The 24,108-nt window shown below is 43.0% G+C and overlaps 1 long non-coding RNA gene across 1 annotated transcript in view; it reads left to right on the forward strand.

Moving 5' to 3' along the window:
* Window positions 1-3,215: 3,215 nt before the first annotated feature.
* Window positions 3,216-24,108, forward strand: part of LOC123283245 (uncharacterized) — a 38,643-nt gene continuing 17,750 nt past the window's right edge. The window contains exons 1-2 of the long non-coding RNA XR_006523848.2: window positions 3,216-5,553; window positions 8,382-9,654. This is a non-coding gene — a long non-coding RNA (uncharacterized lncRNA). The remainder of the gene's footprint in view (window positions 5,554-8,381; window positions 9,655-24,108) is intronic.

Here is a 24,108-nt window from a genome sequence, read left to right on the forward strand (position 1 = left end):
AGCATCCCCTCGGACGAGTTACTTCACTTCTCTAAGCCTCAGTTTCCTCATTTGTAGAATGAGGAAATGATTGTCCCCACCGCCAAGATTGTTGATGACTAAGGGAGGAACCTCTGCCAAGGGCCTCCTAGTGCCTAGCCCGTGTTCAGCTCTTGGGAAATGGCAGCTGTAAATTTGCTGCGGCTGCTGAACGTGGATGCAGTTCACAGACACAGCTGAGGAGTGGCTGAAGCTGAGGCGCTGTAGGAGGAGGTGCTGTTACCAGGTTACCTGCTACACTTAAACGTGATGCGATTTATTAGCTCTGCAATGGGTCCAATCAAGAGGGGCAGGTGAACATTCCCAATCTATGATCTGTCTGTCTGCATAATTGGAGAGTCTATTTCCTAATCCTAACCTAACTCAGGATTTCTCAAAGGGAAAGAGTTATGCTTTTTACCTCTCTCCATTCCGAGGAGAAGTATATAGAGTGGTAGCGTTGACCATGAAGTGGGTGCTCAAAAGGATGACAGTGGTGTGTTGACAACATCCTTTCAGATGTCTGGTAACCATATTCCCTTTACTGAAAAAGATCAGTTATTTCATGGTTCAGCAAACCGTTCAGAAGGATGGTCTACTGGCCTCATCTGTTCTAATTTTCCATTTTGCAGCCCAGCCATTAATTCCTTATCCTGTAAAGTTCTCATATTTTTGGCCCTATCTCTGTGCCCAGTGACAGACTGTACTTCTACAGCATCTTCAATAAACTGCCTGTCATTTTGAACCTTGGACTTGTCACATTGCTATTCATCCCCCTGGGTTTGCTAACAGACAGTTGCTTTGGCTTTTGTTCTCGTTTATGGATGAGTGAGTGTAGCTGGGCTCTGCTGCGTCTGACTAGGTGGCATTAGAAGTGGGTCTGATGATTAGCTGGGTCATCTTCCCGCCATTTGGAAGGAATCGGTCATGCACGAAGAGACTTCTGTGCTCTGTCAGCAGTGAAGGACAATTCGTGACAAACTGGCCCATGATGGGCTGTGACTTGCCACCCTTAATGAGCAGGGTGTCTCCACCATCAAATGGCAGCCGCACCTGCTTGGACCCGCTCACATCCTTACAGAAGATTTGCAGAACGGAAGAACAGGGCATCCAAATCACTGCCTCATTGCTACCTCTGGCTGTGAAGAGTGATGCTACCTGGCATCTGCCTCCCTCCCGAGAGAATCTGCCGGGTGATGTGCCTGCAAGGAGTCTGTGTGTTTTTGCATGGGAGAAGATTCCAGAGATTGCCTACCTCCAATAAAATTCTGAATCAGTGCAACGAGATGGCATTTGCAAGCAGTGACAAAAAACAAAAAGGATAAACAGTCTTGCTCCACTTTGGTTTGGGGTGTGTGTGTGTGTGTGTGTGCATTCATGCACATGCATAGATAAGAACCCTAACTTTTTAAAAACTATAACTTTTATTAAATTTTATCAGTACAACAATAGTACATGTTTGTTATAGCAGTTGGAAAAAAATCCTAATAAGAAGAAAAAAATAAGAAGTCCCCCTATTGCAATTTTTTAAAGATAATCACTGGTGCACCCCAGTTTTGGTCTCTGTCGTCCAGTTACTTTCCTCTGGCTGCATATTCTCTTCATAACAAAAGTGGGATTGTATCATGCACGCTGTTTTACAATTGGCTTCTTTTATTTAACATGTAACTATCTTTCTATGTCATTAAATATTTTTCTATACCAGTGATTTTCAATGTCTTTTGTGTTTGGAGCACAATTTCAAGTCCTTTAATTTTTGGCAGCACATTTGAAGAAATTAAAAGACACTAACTGCTAAGTGTAACAATGTCTTTAGTTGTCAAAACATCCACGGTTATCCCACTGTTTGCTCATTCCCCCTTAGAGCCATGTCGTTACTTGAGTTGAGCTGTTTACCGCCCCCACTGTGCGCTCTTAGATCCTCAAAAAGCAAAGTTGAGCACATTCCCTTAAACGTGCTGGGCTTTATTCTGAGCTTTTTGTGTCTTCCTTTCAGCAAGATGCCCTCTCCACTGACTGTGTGATCCACTTGGCTCAGTGTTCCATTTCTAAAGGCTGTGTGTGCTGGGGGGGGGGGGGGGCAGTAATTGTACTTGTTGATCTAAACTTGGTAGCATCACACCGCATTTGACGGATCTGTGTGTGGCTGCTGACCTATGCCGTCGTTTTCAGTGGTGGCGCACCTTTCTGTATATGCATGTGCCATTACTTGTTAGCGCTTGCCTGGTACACTGAGTGGATCTTTGTGTGGTTTTGGCTTTTTCACTATTATAAACAGTGATGCAAGAAAGGTCCTTTTTGTTAAATCTTTATATTCACCAGAGGTCGTAATGAACTGGATCCCTCTTTTGTTCAGCTCCAAACATATTTAAATTTTGTTGTCAATTAACTTTTATTATACAGCAAACCACCTCAAAATGTATTGGCTTAAAACTTAGCTCACAATTCCAGAAGCCAACTAGATTGTTCTTTTGGTCCAAGCCGACTCAGCTGATCTCAGCTGGGCTCTTGTGCATCTGTGGTCAGCTGGTGGGCTGGCTGAGGCTGCATGATCTAGGATGGCCTCTCTCACACATCTGGCAAGTGGCATGCTGTTGCCTGGGGCAACAGAGGTGTCTAGGTCACACGCCTCTACCCGTCAGGTTTGCCCAGCTCTCTTCAGTTAGCAGTGGTAGCAGGGACCCAAGAGCAGCAAGAGGGCAAGTCTCAGTATGCAAACACTTTTCTGGCCTTGGTTTGTATCCCTTTTGCTAATATCCTGTTGGCCAAAGCAACTCCCAAGGCTAGCCCAGAGGCACTGTGCGGGAAGCTCTACCCAAGGGCATGGAAAAAGGGAGGGGAATGATTTGGGTTCATTTCTTGCAATCTACCATAGCTAATATTTTAAATTTGAGATTTCTGAGCCGCATTGAAAAATGAAGTTTAGCTGCTCTGGATCTCGGTTGTCGCATTGTAGTAGTGGGCAGGCCCATTCCAGCCTGCCACCATCCCCACCACGGACAGGCGCACCTTACCAGGCGTACCCCTCACCCGGCTCCTCTGCCTGCTGCATTACCTGCTCAGCCCCCACACAGATTTACGTTTGTGGCCTCCAGGCACATAGCCATGAAGATTCTTAGGATAAACTCCTGGAAGCGGAATTGCCTGGTTTAAAGTTGCACTCGTTTTTCAAAACTTTGACTTCCTAAGACTTTTTAAAAATTATTTTAAAAACTACTTTCACTCGAGCAAAATATAGGGGATTGGTTTCAAATGCCAGTTAGGCCCCATGACTCAATGGCCCACCATGAAAGTTGTTGCTGGGGCACGTACACACAAAAGCACCTGAGGCAGAGGGATGAGTCCATCTTCATCCTTTCTCTGGGGTACCACCACTACCCAGGAGTACTAGTTTTGGACAGAGACTCCCCTCACTCAATTATTGAGCAGACACTTATTGAGAAGCTACTGTAAACCAGGGGAAAAGATGACCAATAAATCCACAATTGCTGTCCTCCAGGAATTCACTGTTGGGCCAAGAAGTCAGAACTCTAACCACAATGTGATGCTCGAGGTCCATGCCTGAACACTGAATCTATGAGAACACAGGAGAGAAATGACTCACTCCCCCTTCTTCAGAGGTGGGAGACATGGGGATGCTCAGCTGAGGCCCCCTCACTTGGATGAGTTCCTCCACCTTTCCGTGCCAGTTTCCTCATATGTAAAATGTGTACAATAACAGTACCCACCTTAGCTTACAGTGAGGATCCCACGAGATAAAAGATATAACCTGCGTAGAACAGTGCCTGGCACAGAAAAAATGTTTTGCTAAATCATTGAGCTGAATTATTCTAGCTATGAGGATTTTTCTGACATTCTTCACCCCAGCAGGGCCCTGAGAAGTGTAAGCATCAGAATCACCTCCTCCTGTTGTGATGTGTGGTTTGGAAATAGAAAGTGCATGGTATGAAACTGGTAGGCACACTTAAGAGCATGTTCAGAATTGGGATGAGATTCTGATCTAACACTTGGCCATCATTAAATTAATCCCTGCAGTCATCGAACAAATTCTTGCTGATTGCACAACAATCAGCGAGCAACCAATTTGTGCAAGCTACCAGAGATACAAGAGAGACAGGACGTAGTCCCTGCCCTGTAGGACCTCAGCCTCTTGGGGAGATAGACATAACAGCCACTATTACGATACTCTTTGACCAACACGGAAGAGGGAGCAGTTAAGTTGGCCACAGAGGAGGTGACACCTCAGCTGAGGTTTTGTAAGTTCTACCCAAGTTAGTCCATTGGTCTTTTTGGGGGACATTAATGCATATGGACACCAGAATTCCACTTAATTTATTTTACATCCCATTTGCCAAATGGCGCTTCTTGCTGTGGATCTACAAGATGTCTCCAAGATGCTATCTCAAAGCAATTTAGAAACTAAGAGAATCGTGTTGATAAACCAAGTGGCCAATTTTATCCCTTTGTATATGTCAAGACATGGGTGACACTGAGAAGTGTGTGGTTTATTTATCCACAGTGAAGTCAGATCAGGCTTCAGATTTTAGATATCAGGCATATTTTGAGATTCTTCTTTGTGCCATCTCTAGCCCTCAGTTCCTCCTCTAAAAGCCCCACAGATTAAAATTAGATGTGCTGGCATGCAGGGAATGTTTCTAATGTCATAACTGCCTGTTTACTTCTCAGAACTGTAAACAGAGCTTAGAAGAACAGGGACGTCTATCTTGTTGGCATTTACTGTTTTTATAGGAAAATTACAGTCTCACAAAGACACAGTTCAGTGAGCCAATTAAGCCTTGTCTGTTAAAATTATGCAAAATATATGGCAATAATTCTGAAAGCTATTGTTATTTCAAGACATAGACCGTGAAATCTAGGTTTGAGTACTCAAAAAAACGGACCCAACGTCTTGTTAATACTCATACATTTCCATTTCATTTTCACATTCTATCTCTAGCCAGTGCTGTTTTTGGTGTCAAATTATGTTCTTAAAGGATAATATTTGTGGAAAATATCTGCTATGGTCTGAATGTTTGTGTCCCTCCAAAATTCATATGTTGAAATCCTAACCCCCAAAGGTGAGGGTGTAAGGAGATGGGGCCTTTGGGAGATGATTAGGTCATAAGGGTGGAGCCCCCATAAGAGACCCCACAGGGCTCCCTATCCCATTCCACAATGTGAGGCCGCAGCGAGAAGGCTCCAGCTATGAACCAGAAGAGGGCCTTCACCAGAATGTGACTATGCGGGTGCCTTGATCTTGAACTTCCCAGCCTCCAGAACCGTGAGCATTAAGTTTTTGTTGTCTATAAGACACCTAGGCTTGTTAGAGCAGCCCAAACAGACTAAGACAATATCAAATGGGTTGGATTTGATCAAATAATGACTAGTCTTTCCCTTGGTGGCATATAACTTCCCTTTTGTCAACTTCTAGGAGATGAGTTGATTTAATCCAGGACTTTGCTGATACCAGGGTCTTTGGCATGCCTTATCAGCTCATTGCTAATCCCAGGAGAACACTGAGTGCCTACAAATGAAGTAAGTAAGCCCATTCATGGACTGGTGGTGAACTTGGTGCTCCTAGTAGTGTCATGGCCAAGGATGAGGGGGATCTGTCTAGGGAATATTTGTTGGAAGCTCCAGAATATCTGTAATATACAGTGCTGCTTGTCCATTGAGGGTCACAGATCCCTCTAAGAATGTGAAAAGGAGGTGGAAGCATTCTTTAGAAAAATGCACATGTGCACACACACACGCCCATACAACATTTGGCACTTAATTTTTAGGGGATCCCCCTATACCTGAATCCAATTCACTCACCCTAAGAATTGTAAGTCTCTAGGTCATAAATGGGCCCCTGACACCAGACTTCATCAGCATCTAGGCCTGTATTGTATTTGTGGAGTATTTTGAGTCCTTGTGTCCAAGAGGATGGAGCTAAGAGCTTCTGTTGCATTGCGCTAGGACATACATCCTGGTATGAAGAGCTGACCAAGGTGTTGGAATAAAGGTGAAGCCATTTGTCTAAATGCTGATCTTTATCCATCTGATCACAGATCTTCTGCCCTATGAGAAGGCAAGCTGGTCACCCTCTTGGACCCACCTCTTAGAAAGATAAGAGCTTACAGACCTGCAATCTACAGCAATCTCTAGCTTCTAGGAGCTTCCTGCCTCCAACCTATCTCTTTAGAACCAGGGATTCTAGACGAGGAAGAACTGAGACTTTTGTGCCCAGCACATTAGGGATAGTTGATTTCAAGGGGGAAATTATACAGAGAGCCACTTCTACTTTATGTACTGGGAAATTGTTTCCAACAATATCTTTTTTGTCCAACCATCTGCTTGAATCTAGTTTCTGTCAGCCTCTGGAAGTAGTAACTATTCCCTGCTCTGAAGCTGAGCTCTCTGCTGAGAGAGCGGACCCTTTGGTTGTCTGTTTTCTATTGTCAAGAGTTCTTTTGTCACTTACTATTGTCAGCTGCAGATTTTCCAACAACACTATCTTTGAGGCTAAAAATAAACCCTCCCAACATAAATCCACTCTTTATGAAAGAGTGAAAGACAAGATACACCAGTCAATTATGGATATAATTTTATTCAGGCCATTGCAATTGGGAGAACATTTATCGGTGAAGAATGTCTCAAGGGAAAGGATGACCCTTGGGTTTTATCGAGACAAGTAAACAAGGGAGTCATCCACAGGTCCTGTGGGGCTCAAGAGGAAGGGTGGAGCTGAGTCTTATGTCAGAATACGGGGAGTCTGGGTTGTCCTTTGTGGTGGTTAGCTGTTTCTTGGAACACAAAAGGGTGTGAGGATTTCTTAACCATCACTGCTTCCAGGGAGCCCAGGGCTCAGTTAAAGTTTAACAGTGTCAAAAGTCATGTCTTCTTCACTTTTAAGAGCCTAAAGCAAATTTGAAAGAAAAAAATTGTTTTTGTAAGGTTTGAGTATGAGATAAAATCAGAATTCTGGCATCTTGACTGCCTATTCTGTAAAAGACACTTAGGCTATCTCCTCATTTGATTTGGGTAAAGAAGAACAAATGGCCTTCATGACCAAAGTTTAACAGAGGGAAAGGAAAGAAAGCTATTATGACTTTCCTAGAGACCTAGAGAACCCATGTAACAATTTTCAGTTTGGGCCAATCATGGAAACTTTCTCTGTAACTTACAGAAATTCACTCAACATGGCTGTGTTGTGTGAGCACCGGCTGTGGCCAGCCATGGACATGGGTGCTGGGATTACAGCAGTCAATGCAGGAGTCCAAAATTTCTCCTCTCATGGTGCTCCCTGCTATGGAGAAAAAGAACACAGCAAACGGACAGGGAGAGCCAGGGGAAGGAACTGTGCAATATTGAGGTCAGTCGGGGAAGCTTCAATAAGAAGGTGACAGGAGTAAAAAGCTGAAGAAGACGGAGGGAGGCATGCTGAGGCCCGAGAGAACATTTTGGGTGGATAGAAGAGTAAATTGTGAAGGCTTGAGAGGGGAAGTTGCCAAGCATTTTCAAGGAATAGCAAGGAGGTCGGAGTGGCTAGAGTGCCGGGGGTGAGAGGGCAAGTTGGAGGGGCTGAGGTCGGAGGGCCGTGGGGAGCAGAGGGTAGAGGATCTGACAGGCCACCCTCAGCACTTTGACTTTTCCTTGGGGTGAGATGGGAAACTACTGGATGGATTTCAGCAGAGGCATGATGTCATCTCACTTAGATTTCCAAAGCATCCTCCAGCTAACATTTTCAGAAGACCGAAGCAGGGACACAGTGAGGAGGCCACTGCACTAATCTTGAGAAGATGGGGGCCTGATCAAGATGGGCAGGGAGAAGTGTAGTGGATGTGTGATATGCTGCTCAGCTTCCCTTCAGGAATGAGAGATTTATCCCTCCAGCACTGGGAGGCCTCTAGCTAAGGGCCTTTGGCTGTCAGCCCTTTGGAGAGTTCCCTTCCCTGAAGAGAGCCATCTTGCGCCGTGGCCTTCCCGCTTCCCGGGGCAGCCTGCTCCAGTGACTTGTTGGTAAGGGGTTGAAAGGCCTGGCCCCTCTCCTCAAGTCACGACTACTCCTAATTGCCATCTCAGCTCAGAGCTCCTCATGGAGTCAGCTCAGGCTTTGCCTTGTGACTGCATCACAGCCCAACTTCTCCCTCTGCCCAAGCCTGCTTTCTTCCTTTCCACAGGCATCAATCCCACGAGTGCTCCCTAATAACCTTCCTGCCCGCTTAGTTTCATCCCAGCATCATCAGCTTCTAGGGAAATGCAACCTGTGATGTGGGGTGGCAAGCAGTGGTCAGGTTCTAAATAAATATATATATATATATAGGTGAGGAACACGGTCCCTGAGCTAACATCTGTGCCAATCTTTTTCTATTTTGTAGGTGGGATGCTGCCACAGTGTGGCTTGATGAGTGGTGTTTAGGTCCACGCCCAGGATCAGAACCTGCGAACCCTGTGCTGCAAAAGCAGAGCACGCAAACCTAACTACTACACCACCGGGCCAGCCCCTAAATATATTTTGAAAGTAGAACCAAATGGGTTTGCTGACAGATTGGATGTGATGTTAAAAAGAAAAAAATCAATGACAAAACACCAAGATTTTTGTCCTAAACAAATGGAAGGATGGAATCACTATTAACTGATAGGAGAAAGACCGTGGGAAAGGCAGGTTTTTGGGGGGTGGAAGGGGGAGGTAGGGAATATGTCAGAAATAAAAATAAACTCAATATTCCTGCAGGTAAAAGGTCAAATTCCATTTCCAGGAGCACATTCTTAACTTTGACTTTGAATACACTGAACATTATACAGTTTTAGTTAGAATCTGTTACAGCAGACATTTCATTTAATTTGAGGAATGTCCGACTAATTAAACATAGAAAATGTGAGTAGTACGTATGGTCAACCATTACCCGATGGTTGCTCATTCATAGAGACACGGAGAATCTAAGTGTTTCCAAAGGAACAAAGCCAGCCATTGGCACATCCACCAGGGTGTATATCAAGCAATGTTTTTTCTACCAGGCCTTTATAATCCATAGGACAGTAACGGGCTCCCACGAGAAGCTGAAAAGAAGCAAAGATGCTTACAAACGGCATGTGTCCCACACCCAGACAATATTCCAGGCAACATGGAAGCAACCACAATGATGTGACACCACCTTGTACAGATACAGTTCTGAGAAAACTCACAGCGAAGAGAAAGTTCACCATGGGGAACAGTAGTTAGGAGATGAATCTTGAGCTGGGGTGTGACAGAAGTACAGAGTAAGTAGAAAGGCTGGGAAAGGGCGTTTCTAGAGGAAGGAGGAATTTGAGAGAAGGCCCAGCAGTGAGGATGGGAAAGATATTTATAGGAACCGTTGTGATGAGACTGCCTCCCAAGGAAATGACACGGATGAGCGCAAGTGCGGCAGGTCATTTGACTCACCTTTTAGATTACCAAGGGGACAGAAGAAATCTTCCCAATCCTTTAAGGTGCCAGTGGGCATTGTGAATCTCCAAAATGGAAATGTGCAGCATTTCCCAAACTGATTTGACGTTGGAAGATTTTTCCATGACACCGCCTATTAACGTCTTTGGAAAGATTTGTCCTACAGACACGTTGAGGCAGAAGACACTCAACCTTGGAGTGTGCTGGGAAAACTGCACTCAAAGGTACCAAAAATAACCAAGATTTCTTAAAGGGTGTGAACAGTATCTTGGGTGGTGTACAAACAGCATTAGTTGATTCCCATCCTAGCACAGTGCATCCCCACTGTTAGCAGCACATTATGGGTCATTTGGTAAGAGACTTGTGGCTTTCTGGAATCTCCTCTGGCTTCTTTAATGACTGGTAAACCTGTCACATTTTCATCATTTGATTCTTGTATCCTTGCCAAGTATCTTCCCGGCTTGGCGGCATACTGCATTTAGTTCAAGCAGTAGGTTATATGGCCTGTTCTTCAGCAGGCAGTGGGCACTCTCTCTAGTCATTGTCAGATGCCAAGTGGCGCCTGTAAGACAAGCAGGAAGGAACTGGTCTTGCCCCATAACGGCAGCCCAAGCCAGGAAGGCTCTGTCTGCCAGGCCTTCTCTGTCTGTCCTCACTCTTGCCAGAACTTGCTGTCTTTTCTGTCTTCTCATTTGGGTTCTCATTTGCTTACTCTGGTGCCTCCCTGACTAAGCCACTTGGTAATTGAACTTGACTTTTATCTTCCCCTCATTCGATTTAAAAAATATCTGAAAACAGCTTGTTTGTTTTTCTGGGGGCGCCTCCAGCAAGCCTCTCGCAATAGTTCCCAACCGGAAGTGGTACCACCTCCCCCAGCGCTCAACCATGTGGCATTTTGGAAATGTTTGGAGGGGTTTTTTTTGCGGGGGGGTGTTGTCACCATGCATTACAGGGGGAGGAAGTGGCAACATTGCCATATGGGGGCAGGAGCTGGGGATATTAGGCATTCGGCGTTGTGGGGGATGGCCCTACACAAGCAAGAGCTGCCCCACCCAAAATACTGAACATGCTTCACACGCTCCAGTCACTGGAGTACCATTGGATAATTGTCAATATCTAATATACCACCCGAGCCATTATTAGTTTAATATTTTTCTTAAACTCACTTTTTAAAAAAATTTCCTTTAAGCAGCAGTAAGTTTGAAATAATGGGTCAGTGTTGTTATTTATATGTTTTACAGTACACATAAACATAAATACTGGGGACGGCCCAGCAGCGCAGCGAGTAAGTTCGCACGTTCTGCTTCCGCGGCCCGGGGTTCACCTGTTCGGATCTGGGGTGCGGATCTATGCACCGATTCTCATGCCATGCTGTGGCAGATGTCTCACATATAAACTGGAGGAAGATAAGCACAGATGTTAGCTCAGGGCCAGTCTTCCTCAGCAAAAAGAGGAGGATTGGCAGCGGATGTTAGGTCAGGGCTAATCTTCCTAAAAAAAACACCCCCAAAAACCATAAATACCTGACACCTCATACAAAATGTTCTTCATTAGTGATACACATATAAAGTTTGGGAACACTGGGCCCTTCTTATGGCCACATACCCTCTTGGGTTTTTGATGGGGGCATCAGGGTTGCACACGTTTTTTCTTTGGAACTATGAAGGTCTAAGCAAGTGCTCCTGATAGACTCCTTAGTGTGGGCCTTCCAAGGGCAAAGGCCACATGTTTAATGTCCCATAAGGTCATTTATTTTATATAAAGAAGAAGTCTGCTGCACTGGCAATGACAGCATCCTTGACCCAAACCAACTGTCTATTTGCTAGTTCCAAAGTAGAAGGGTAAAAGTGAGGCCCCCTGGCGTTTGCCTCCTTGGATCATAGGCTTTGTGAGGGCAGACCTGCATCTTGTGCCCCGCCTCTCCTAACGCACCGTCTGGCTCAGGCTTCGTAGTTAGTGAAAGTTTCAGTGAATGAATGAAGGCATGGACAAATGAATGTATGCTGCCCCTCACCACGAGACACTCAATGGAGTACTATAAACGCTACTGTCTCTGGGTCAAAAAGGTCTTGCACACGTGTTTCTTGGGCAAGTTCTGTATCTTCTCTGTGCTTTAGTTTCATTGACTCTGAAATAGGGACAATAGTACCCACCTCATAGCACTGTTATGAGGAGTCATTGAGATAGAGTTTATAAAGTGCTTAAAACAGCATCAAGCAGAGAATAAATATTACAGAAAGACTTGATGATGAATGAATGAACGAATGTATGAATGAATGGTGTCTGTCTGGTACTTAGGTTTTCAAAATTTGTTGAAAGAGTCAATCATCAAATGCCGGGCCACAATGTTCCTACTCTTGACCACCTTGACGCTCAGCTGTTCCCAGGGGCAGCATAAGATGCTGAAGCAGAACATCTCAGGCTCCAATGAGGGGGTCCTGCTATAGTCCTCAGCACAGAACTCTTCCAGAACAGGTAACCTAGGGTGATGCCCTGCCCCACCCCCCATTACAGGCTGCACAAGAACTGCACCCTGGTATTTATTTCGGACGGTGCTAGAACACATCCAATTAACTGAATTCCTGCTCCGTCTTGACTGACTCATTCTGCAGGAACACCACCTTCACAGGAAAGGAGCAGAGAGAGCGGGAAGGGGAGAAAGGGGAGGAAGCAGGCCTGATGGAGCTTCTATTATGAGCCAGGCACGTGGAAGGTGATTTGAAGTGTGTTCTATCATTTAATCCTCTGACAACCTTAGCAGGCAGGGTTTTAGCCATACTTTACAGGTCAGAAAACTGATGCTCAGGAAATTAATTAACCCAGCCAAGGTCCTTCACTAAAATACACAGCAGTGTCGAAATCTGGACTCAGGCCCATCTGAGTTGTTTGTTTATAAACCCCCGAGGGCCTCCCCATGGCTGTGTCAGCTTCACACCAAAATGTTTCCAGCCCACCTGCTGAATTTTTGGTGTCAGCACCTCTCTTGCCTTGTTATGACAGAGAATGAGTGAGTGACGTTCATAAAATAAATGATCTCGAAGAGCTCCTGCCTGCTCGCAGCCATCAAGTCACGTGAAACAGCACAGCAAAGCAAGGTTGCAGTTGCTGCCTGTGGGATTTCAGGATTTCATCAAAAGCCAAGATAATCTGGGCTGAGACAGTCTGTGGGCATGGGTTTTTGAATAGGGTATTTGTCTCATTGGCTGCAGGAAAAGAGCTCTATTCATAACCTTTTCCCGATAGCCTTTTGCATGAGAAAGTGTAGGAAAAGCCCAATTCTCGGTGAGAAAGGGCCTGTTCCCTTTCTCTGAGCAGGAGCCCAAGTCCCATCCCGGCAACACTGATTTTACATAAATGGTTTACCTTTTAAATTTCTCCCACAATTGTGAAGGCAGTACTAAGAAGTTGTCTTAGTATCTGAGAGTTCTGGAGAGCATTCTGACTTTGTTAGCCAAACAAAATCTGAGCTCCTTCTTGACTTCACTAAAGAATCCTTGTTTTGCTCTCTATCCCCACCCCAAAGCCTTCCTTCTGCCCCCAGGGAGCACACTCCAAAACTATTTTCAAAGTGAAATGTCGTTAGCCTACTCTGCCCTCTGAGGAATAATCCTCCTGCCCTTTAGACATGCCTGTGACTGCAGCCAGCCTTCCAAACAGCTAATTTTCTTAAATCATCCCTGGGATTGAGAAATGGCCGACCATCTGAAACTGTTAATTCCAGCAAAGATTATGTAGGTTGCTGTTGGTGAACCTGTTTTGTTTGGATGTTTTGGCTTCTAAGTAAAAATCGGAGGAATTCCCTTCCCAGCCCCCTTGTCTGTGAACTAAACAGATCTCCAACCATAGTGGCCTCCCCCGCAAGGCAGGGCTTGCTGGGGCAGTAATGGCCCCAGTATTCAAGATTCGCGGTGAGTGCTTCAGGCACAAACCCACGTGTGAGTATCTTCACTGCTGGACCAAACTATAAGAACCTCTTCCCTCCCATGTCCGGGCTATTGGTGTCCCACATCGAGCCACCATGGGGTCCTCTTCTTTCTTCAGGCTCTACATCTCACTTGACACCTCAAACTTTCCTGCTCTTGCCTGGTTCATTTATTCATTCACTTAAAAAACAAGTTTTTGTGGTACCTCCTATGCGCCAAGCACTGGTGAGGGATACCACAGTGAACAAAACAAGCCTAGATCCCAACCTCATGGATTTTACTATCTAGTGAAAAGTTATGAGCTACTAGAAGCAATAACAAAGAAAAGATCAATGAGCTGAGAGAGCACACTGAAAGGAGGCCTAATGTCACGAGCGGGTGGAAAGGTTCCTGTGAGGACGCTCTGGTGCCCCACTCTGCCTCACGCCTGGTCCTGGAGTTCTCGCACCTCTTAGCCTTTGTTTTGGTGGCTCAGTTGGACTGTCTATTTGGCTTTTGGGCTCTTCTCTCCAAGATGCCACTTCTTAGTAATGCCCCTTGGTTCTATGAACTACATACAGCCAAAGGCTATCAGAGATTCTTTCTTTGTCAAATGCTAGTCAGTGACTGTGGAAACAGGGAGAAAGAGGCTGGCATGATACACACCCAGCTTGTAACCTGGAAACGTTACCATAAGTTTGATGTGCTGATTCTGCAGTGCTGGCGATGAGGTGCCATTTCTGGTGCCCTGGTCCTCCCCAACGCTCAGGCAGTGTGTACTGTGCTGGGCCCTGTGTCCCAGGACCCCAATATTCAAAGAGGTGGATGACATAGCCTTGTTTCATTTGCCTCTAGTTTGCCTGCAGGACTTAGTTTAAGAATGTTGTTTCATTTATTCACTAATTCAAAAAACATTTAAGCCAACATGTCAGGTGCTGTGCAAGGCAACGAGGGGGCTGTGGTGACAAGACACAAACAGCATCTTGCTCAATGCGGTTTGTGCCCATTGTCGCCAAGTTAAATGAACACATCAGGACGCCCATGGAGGAACTGCCACACTGAAGGGGCAACAATCATGTTGAGCCCAACGCACATGGTCCAGACTTTACAAAAGCCACAGTCAGTGCTGCCAGCTTAGGGTATTGGCGGGAACTTCCAGATCTTTCCACCTGGTCTTCAGTCACTTGTTCTTTAATTTGGCTTTCATTGAAGTAATGCAATCCTATAAAGGATCAAACAGTCTTGCAAGACTGATTAGAAAGAATGTCAATCCTGTGACCATCCACTCCCCTCGTTTAAAAACCACTTTAATTTATTTAGTTGTTTCCTTTGAGATCCACCATATCTCTTAATAGCTGCCACCCCTTGATTATTTTTATAACAATTATATTGAGATGTAATTCATGTACCATAAAATATACCCTTTTAACTAACTGTACAAGTCAGTGATTTTTTTTTATTGTATTCATAGAGTTCAGCAGCCATCACCACTATCTAATTTTAGAACATTTTCATCACCCCAAAAGAACCCCCATACACATTAGCAGTCACTCCACATTCCCTCTCCCCTCTGTCCCGAAAACCACGAATCTTCTTACTGTCTCTGTGGATTTGCCTATAATAGACATTTCATACAATGGAATAGTGCAATATGTGGCCTTTTGTGGCTGGCTTGTTTCACTTAGAATAGTGTTTTCAGAGTTCTGCCATGTTGGAGCATGTGTCAGTACTTCCATTCCTTCTTAGAGTTGAATGATGTTCCGTTGTATGGATAGACCATATTTTGTGTATCCATTCAACACTCGATGACAGTTGGATTGATTCGAGTTTTGGCCGTTATGAAGAAAGCTGCTACAAACAATCATGTGCACTGTGTGGACGTATGTTTTCAGTTCTCATGGGTATATATCTAAGGGTGGAATTGCTGACTCACTGATTTTTCAAGATTTGGGCCTTATCTACTGCCTTCTCAGCGTGGAGTCACTATGGCGCCATCTCACCTTCCTTTACTCCCCTCTCCCCACATACACACTTTCTATCCTTCATTCTCCCAGTGTTTATACCATAATTTTGGTTGGATCAGTACTGATATGGTAATATTAATGTTGAACTGTGATTACTTTTCTGTCCAGAGCTTTTGGTTTTACCCCAAGCTATTTGTCTTGTTTGTCTGTTGTCTATGTATTTACCACTAATCCATCCTTAAACTCTTGCTTCGGAGTTTAGTATCTTCTCAAGATGTTCATACACTTTAGGCATTCTCCCAATTCTGTCATCTTAGATTCCTCTCAGTGTCTTCTGACTTGCTGCACTACAGCCTCGCTGTCCTCTAGACCTGCTGCATGGCTGTTGTCCCGAGATCTCCCTTCAACCACACGCGGGGGATTTCTTCCACCTCTCTCTGGTGTTGGAGCCCCTTTGGCCTGGATCCCATGTCTTTCTCTGTTTTGTTTCATTCTCCTATTTTGGTGGAGCAGCTCCTCCAGTTGCATCCTGAGAACAGTGCTGAGTAGGTATGTTTTTTGAGAACTAGCATGTCTGAAAAAGTCTTTATGTATATTATTTAATTTTTACTAATTTTAATTTTTAAATTTAATATTTATCTAATCTAATAGATTAAATTTAATATTTATCTAATCTAATAGATATCTAATATATAATTTAAAATTTACTAATTTATTTTTATTAATTTTAATTTTTTCTAGTTTCACTAGGAATAAAATTCATTTTCTGCAGAATTTTTTTCTACTTTCCAAGGTTGTTGTTGAGAAGATTGGTCCATTCTGACTTTTTTTGTCAGAATCTAATCAGTTTTTCACTCTCTAGAAGCTTTTAGTATTTTCCCTTTGACTTTAATATTCTTAAATTGAAAATAATGATATGTTTTGACTAATATATTTTATTCATTTTGCTAGACAATCAATGGGCCCTTTTTAACCGACAATGGTCTTCAATTCTCAGAATTTTTCGTGAATTTGTTCTTTTGTGATTTCATTTCCTTCATTTTCTTATTTCTTTCCCCTCTTTTTTTTTTTTTTGAGGAAGATTAGCCCTGAGCTAACATCTGCTGCCAATCCTCCTCTTTTTGCTGAGGAAGACTGGCTCTGAGCTAACATCTGTGCCTATCTTCCTCTACGTTATATGTGGGATGCCTACCACAGCATGGCGTGCCAAGCGGTGCCATGTCCGCACCCGGGATCTGAACTGGTGAACCCTGGGCCACCGAATCGGAATGTGAGAACTTAACGGCTGCACCAATGGGCCGGCCCCCTCTCTTTCTATGACTCATTGTTTGGATGTTGGAATTTCTGGCTTAGTCCTCAAATATTCTTATCTTTCTCTGTTATCTATTTTCTGTCATTTTATTATCATTTGGAAGGTTTTATCAAATTTTTCTTTCAATCTTTCAAGTGGATTTTTAATTTATGCATTTTTTAATTTCTAAGACTTTTTTTGTTTTATGAATGCTCCTTTTAAACTAGCATCCTATTGCTTCATGTTTGCAATTTATTCTCCTACCTCTCTGATAGTTTTCATCTTCTTATCTGATTTCTAATTTCTCCAAATTACTTTCATCTTTTTTTAATTTCTGTCTTTCATGTTTGAGGCTTTCTTCAAATATCTGGTAATCCTTGACTATTCGTTTATATTTAAAATTGGGGCACTGAAAATCTTCATAGCAGCTCTGTATCGTGGGTGAGGCTTGAAGTCCACTGGATCAGGCTGGGCTGTTTCATTGGATGACCCTGACATCAGTATCTTAAGGTCTTTTCTTTGGCTTGTCAAATGTTATTCAGAGAAGAATCTTCTAATATCCTGTACAGTATTCTGGGAACCAAGTGATGGAAAAGGGCCGGGAGCTTTTGGGGAAGGTCTCAATATTTAGTATTTAATCTTCCTGTTTTCAAAATGGTTACTGCCCTCAGCTGTGCCACGTGTCCCCCATCTCAGAGACCTTCTATTTGTACTCTTTCCAGAGCATAAACCCCCATTTTCTGCTGAGGTAGAAGGAGAGTTAGTCACTTGTCACATAAAGGAAGGAAGAGGATTGTGGGGGAGTGTCTAGCTGCCCCTTAGACTTCCGTCCTCCCCTTCATCCCCAAATCACACACCCCCAATGCTTCTAATTCTGGAGACTTTGGGTTCTATGTTGGAAAATGGACTGCTACTTAGCTTGCTCACTTAGAACGTAGATTTCCTGGGTCTGCTAGGTCAGTTGTCCTTCCTCCTTTTGCTGTCCAACTTGCAACATTTTGGAGCTATCATTTCCTCTCCAATTCTCTTTTCCCTCTTGGGTTTATGGCTTTTAAAAAATCCCTTTATGTCAGTTAGTGGGGGTCCAGAGAAAATACAGGAAAATGTGTTTGTTTAGTCTTTTCTCTTTAAAGTGGCTTTGACTCTTCCGTTGCATATATTTTACTGAGAGAATGTCCCAGCAGGTAATTTTCTCTCTTAATGATCACTTTTTAAAAGTAAGGAAGCTACAGCAATAATTTTGGACGCATATCAGAGCCTTCCTTACTGACAAAGTCCCTTGAACCAATTGTTGCAGATAATACGGTTCAAACGAAATTGCAGTGACCTTAATTCACAGAGACAAAGCTGTTTTAAATGTGGGGGAATGGGTAAATTGTGAAGATAAATGAGGGAATACGAAGGGAGTGAGGTAAATTGTGACTACTCATGGTGGAGCAACACTCGGGGAGAAAGCTCTGGGCGGGTTGAGCTAGAGATGAACTTTCACAGTAGTCAGAGGAAGCATGCTTGGAGAATCTGAATTGTTTCTGAGGGGAGCTCAGAAGACAGCCTTGACTGTCCTATTCAAAGGGGAAGACTGAGACGCGATAGCTCAGAATCAAGACTGAGAACACAAAAGAAACCGGAGAGTCCCCCTTTTATGAGGTGCCATATAGGGGGTTTACGCTTATGGGAAAGATTTAAAAGATTAATAATATCCAGTGTTGTTAAAATTGTGAAGAAATAGGCATTCCCGTATACTGCTGGACAATATGGATTTGTACAACTTTGGCATGTGTAGTAGAGTAATTGGTAATTACATATTAAAGTTTTAACTGTAGATTTGTTTTGATTCAGCAATTCCACTCCTAGGATAATGATTCTACAGAAAAGATCAAAAAATTAATGTACAACGATGTTTATTACAACATTGTTTGTAATAGGGAAAACTGGAAATATCCAAAATGCATGTTAATAGAGGATTGTTTGAATTTATGATGGCACAGACCCAAATATAACTAGTCTGTTGTGGTCCGTCCTTTGTAAGGAATTGCGTTCAAAAGAAAATAATTTAGTATCTTACAAAGAACATTGAAAGAGGTCTAATTCATAACCCATAACTCTATTCAACAGTTTATCCTTGTTATATAGCCTTATAGCTGAATACTTGGAGCGCTATATATCAGGCAAAAGAAATAAGGTCAGTTAATACACATTGACACGGAACAAGATCTAAAATGTGTTGTTTAATTAAAAAATGTTATAAAACAGGATATATCACATGATCTCAATTATTGTTAATAATATATAAAGGCTTTAAGTAATAGCTGAGTCATTTGTGTCAAACAAAACCTCTTGCTGATAATAATTATAAGCTCTGCTTATTTATCTGCTTCAAGGCACTAGAGAAGGACCAAAAGCAGCCACAAATGGGAGGAGATATAATCTACATTTAACTGGCTTTTCCCCTGCAGACATTCACCAGTCTGCAGACCACAGACTTATTGGACTAAAGAGTTAGAGGTCAGAGTACAATGCTGTCAGAGCACTTGGAAATTGAAGGGGGCAGGGAAGTCCCAAAAGGTTAGAAGTAACAGGGGGGGAGCCCCCAGATCTGTGTACAAAGTCTTCTCAAAACGTTGGCTATTCTTCAACTGCAAATGCACAGGGCAAGGCTCCAAGAAGAATAGCAGAAAACAACAGCTGGACAGCTGAAAGAGCTGAGCAGAGGTTTCAGCAGCTGCCTGGTGCTGTGGAGATAGAGTTTGAAGTGAAAATCTACCAAATTAAAGGGGCTTGATAAACATCTCTTGCATTCCTACGATGTGCCGGAAGCATCATGCCTTAGATGTAAGGACCACATCCCAGGACTATTGGCTATATCCTAGGACTAAGAGCAAAAAATAAAATACAAGTAGCCTAACAAAACCTAGAAACAAGGCTGCAAAGGATTATGATTATCCACAAGAAATTTACTTGCCTTCTGGAGCAAAATCCAATGCTCATCGGAAAAAAATAACAGAATGTATCATTTACAATGTCCAGTATACAAAAAAATTACCAGACACACAAAGAAGCAGAAAAATGTGACCCATAATAAAGAGACCAAAAACCCCCAGAAAATAAAAGGAGATCCACAGACAAAGCAGATGTTGTAATTAGCATCTAAGGACTTTTAAATTCCCATTATAAACATGTTAAAGAATTTACAGGAAAAAATGGATATCATGTGTGAAGACATAAGGATTTCAGGAAAGATGAAAACACTAAAAAAGAACCATATGGAAATCATAGAACTGAAAAATACAATATCTGAAATGCAAAATACAATACCTGAAAAAAATATTGGATGGGATTAACATCATCAGTTTGGAAATGGCAGAAGAAAAGATCAAGGAACTTGAAGAAAAGTCAACAAAAATCAGTAAACTGAAGAGAAGAATATTGAAAAAAAATGAACAGAGCCTCAATTATCTATAGGAAAATAAGCAATCTAACATAGTGTCATCAGAAGGAGGAGAGAATTAAGGGAGCAGAGAATATTTAAGGATGTTTTGGCTGAAATTTTTCCAAACTTGATTAATAATATCAATCCATAAATCTAAGAAGCCTAGTAAACTCCAAGCAGAAAAAACAGAAAGAAATCCGTATGAAGGCACATCATTGCTGAATGGTTGAAAACTGAGGATAAAGAAAAAGATTCTAAAAACAGGAGATAAAAGACGCATCATATACATGAAAATAAAGAGAATGACTTAAGATTGTTCATCAGACGTGACAAATGGGGTAGGAGGGTGCAGGCATTCCCAGACCCTCTCCCCAGCAAAACAATTTAACTCTTGAAAAATATCTTTTTTAATTAAATCATTTAAAGTCAGTGGAAACTGTCCTAAAGACCTATAGCATTCAGCAAATGGAGAAATATTTATTCAAGAAAATCTACTAAATCTCGGCAGGAACAAATGGGGTCTGTTGCACTTGAGCCACCACTGTTCCATTACTCCAGCTCTGCGTATGGAAGCGTGTCACCGAGACAGGAGGACTCCCTCTCCCCCGAGCTCCCAGCCTGGGGCTGCAGTTTCGCCCTCGGAGGAGCAAACTGCTGGCTTCTTGTTGTGTCCCCCAGCCCCATGTCACAGGACCTCTATCACAGAGAGGCATGGCGGAGAGGGCCAGGTCTCGCTTCCCCTACCCAGATGCCCACTGGCAGGGTGGAAGCTCTACCCTGGGTACACCCGATCTCAATAGACATGTTGTTTTTACAGCTGTATGCATTTGTCAAAACTCATTAAGCTGTAACAATTTTGATCTGTGTATTTCACTGTATCAAGTTTTACCTCAATTTTTAAAATTAGAAAGGAAAGGAGCCAGCCCAGTGGCATAGTGATTAGGTTTGCACTGTCTGTTTCAGAGGCCTGGGGTTTGTGGGTTCAGATCCTGGGCACAGACCTACACATCGCTCATCAAGCCATGCTGTGGTGGCATCCCACATACAAAATAGAAGAAGTTGGCACAGATGCTAGCTCAGGGCCAATCTTCATCACCAAAAAAAAAAAAAAATTCAAAAGGAAAAAACTCATTGGAATTGTCTTGAATATGTAAATTAACCTGAGGAAATCTGAATTCTTTGCAAAACTGAATCTTTCTAATCAGGAAACAAACTGGTATTCTGTGTAGACACTGCTAGTGGCCTCCCAATATCTACTCTTCCCTTCTTCCTTTGAAAATGAGCTTAATTTTCAGCTGAGCATATATTGCCACATGGAATAAAAGACTAAATTTCCAGCCTCTCTTGCCCTAAGTATGAACATGTGACAAAGTTCTGATTAATGAGATGTAAGTAGAAATGTTAAATGGGATCTGGGGATTCTTTTTAAAAGATGCCACCTCAGTTGTGAATGCCCATTTGGCCTTCCTACTATCTGGAATGTGGATATGACGGGTGGAATTCTAGCAGCCTTTTTGGACTATCAGTTTAACCCTATTTCTTTAGGAGTCGCTGTTTCCACCCTACCCCACCACCAAGATGATTAGGATTTTCTCTTTAATTTTTGCATTCAGAAATATCATAGAATATGTCTGCGTACCTCTCCTTTCAACAGTCTTTCTTGGCACATAGTAGGCCCAGAAGTGTTGGTTTTTAAACTTTAACCTACAGACTTAAGTGCTTATTTAGCCTGGGAGAATATTTTTCTATTAACGGCATCATGTCATTCTATCCATGACATTCTATAATTCCTATTAAACAGATTTTTTTTTCCTTCAAAATCTTCTATATATTTTTTTCTGATAATTTCTTTTTTTCTCTGACTTTTTGTTCTATATTCACGGAAAAATACCTTGATTTGGTCTTCCAAATCACTAGTTCTCTTCAATTGCATCTATTCTGCAATTCATCCCTGGCATTGAGTTTTATAATTTGTTAATCATATTTTAACTTTTAAGGTATCTTTCTTTTTCTCTGATTGCTGCTTTTTCTACAGTAGCTTCCTCTTGTTTTGTTGACGAATACCCATTGTATCTCACGTACTAAGTAGAATATCTTCAAAGTCCTCTTTGGCATCTTGCATCTGCTCTTTCCTCAAGTCCAGTTCTCTACTGCATCAGCTTTTAAGCTATGAGTTCGGTTCAAGGATCTGATGATTCTGGATGGTTCATTTTCATATATAAATTGATCAGTAGTGGCAACTGGTATCATTTCCTGAGCAATTAAGGTTCCCTTCCAACATCTCTTGCCAGTCCATCCCTCTCAATGTGATGACTGACTGTGACAGATGTGTTGTGCTCCAAGGTACATAGGCAGGGGGCTGGATTAGAAGTACTCCTTAAACACACACGTAGGGAAAGCTACCTACCCCCTTGGAGCACCTCAGAGGATTTCGTGCCTGTTCCAAGTTGCCTCTCCTTAATCAACAATTCAGTAATATAGAGCCATCCCCTACTGTTCTCTCGGGCCCTGGTCCTCAATCTAGGAGTCCCCCATGGCTTGTCCTTTACTCAGAGGGCTTGGAGGGAAACACCATAACTAGCTCTTCAGTGTGCAAGTTGGGGGGCACCAGCCAGGCAGTACTTCAGCTCCCCAGTCCAGCATCTCACAATACACTTCTATCCCCATTGCTGACCTCGGAAAATCAATAGATTCGTACTTAACAATAACTATTGAACACCTACTCCGTGCCAGGAGCTATGCAAGGCAGAGAGGATACAGTAATAAATAAGGCAGACGATGGCTTGTCCTGGTGAAGCTTACAGGCTAGAGAATTATTTATCCAGCAGCCCTCCCTCAGTGCTGTCCTCAGCTCTTTGGTATTTCTGTCAGTCTGCTACCCCCCAGAAATTCTTCAGTTTCTACTTAGCTGGGTTTTTCTAGGTAATGCCTAGGACTTAGTCTTATTTTATGTATCCCATTTCCCTGGGCTTTGGGAGGGAGAGAACTAACCATGTTTGAGGAAGAAGCAGCAGCCATGTTGGCTCAGCCCACCATCTTGAACTAACCACCTTTTTCTTTCTTCAAGTGGAAGAGGGATGGCTGCTGGGGTTCAGATGTACTCAGTGACCCAGAAGCAAAACAGGTAGTTTCCACACCCCAAAGGAGGGCTTTGATACAATGATTCTTACACTGGCTCTGGCTCTGGTGTTGGAGTCTTTCTGGAGACCGGGGCAAGAAATTACAGAGTTCTAGTCAGATTCTAACAGGACGCATGGCTAGGGGTGAGGCTCTGCAGCTCGCCAGCTCACTTTTTCATTCTGCCTCTTCTAACATCCTCCACTATCACCTTAACAACTGTTAACTTTAAAATATGGTTGAGAAAGTGCCACTTGTAGAGAATAAGAGCAGAAGAGCATTTGGTCCCCTCACTACCCCCATACACTCCCAACCCCCAACTCAAGCTATGCTTCTAAACGAGCTTTTGCTGACAGTCTATACAAATTTTGCTTCACTCCCTGATGTCTGGAAACCAGACAGGGGGAGTCTTCAGATGTCCTTTGGAACCAAAAGATCTCTTTATGCCTTTCAGTTGCTCTTGTAGCTTTGACAGAAAATCCTATTTTTAGAATCGGTGTTGAATCCAGTTGACCTGTGTTGGTAAGTCCTCTCTCTCAACCTGGTTTAAGCAGATTTGTTTTTGTTAGAACCAAACTGAGGGATCAGCTTCCTTCTCAGAAATTGTCCTTAATTTCTTGTCCTCAGTGAGGACAAGCGTCTCACTAGGCAACTTGTTTATCTACCCTGAGGCAAACACCAAATTGAATACTTAGCAATTTCTTTTTTGAAGCTGGAAGGAGGGGAAGAGGGTCCCCGGAAGTCAACTCCCAGTTCCAAGAAAGGAGAGACACTATTTGTTTACTTTTCTTTAGATGATTATCAGTTTTAACCAATAGCTGCATGGTCAACGTCCGATACCTCTCTGACCACAACCAGGTGACAAAGTCAATCAAACTTTTGTTGGCCTGTCGGCCCCAAAGCAACACAGATCTTGTCTTCTGGTGATGATTTAATGAAGCCCACGTCATCCTTGCAAGGAGGAAGTGAAAAAG

This window comes from Equus asinus, chromosome 4, assembly GCF_041296235.1.
Source record: "Equus asinus isolate D_3611 breed Donkey chromosome 4, EquAss-T2T_v2, whole genome shotgun sequence".
In the NCBI taxonomy this organism is placed as follows: domain Eukaryota; kingdom Metazoa; phylum Chordata; class Mammalia; order Perissodactyla; family Equidae; genus Equus; species Equus asinus.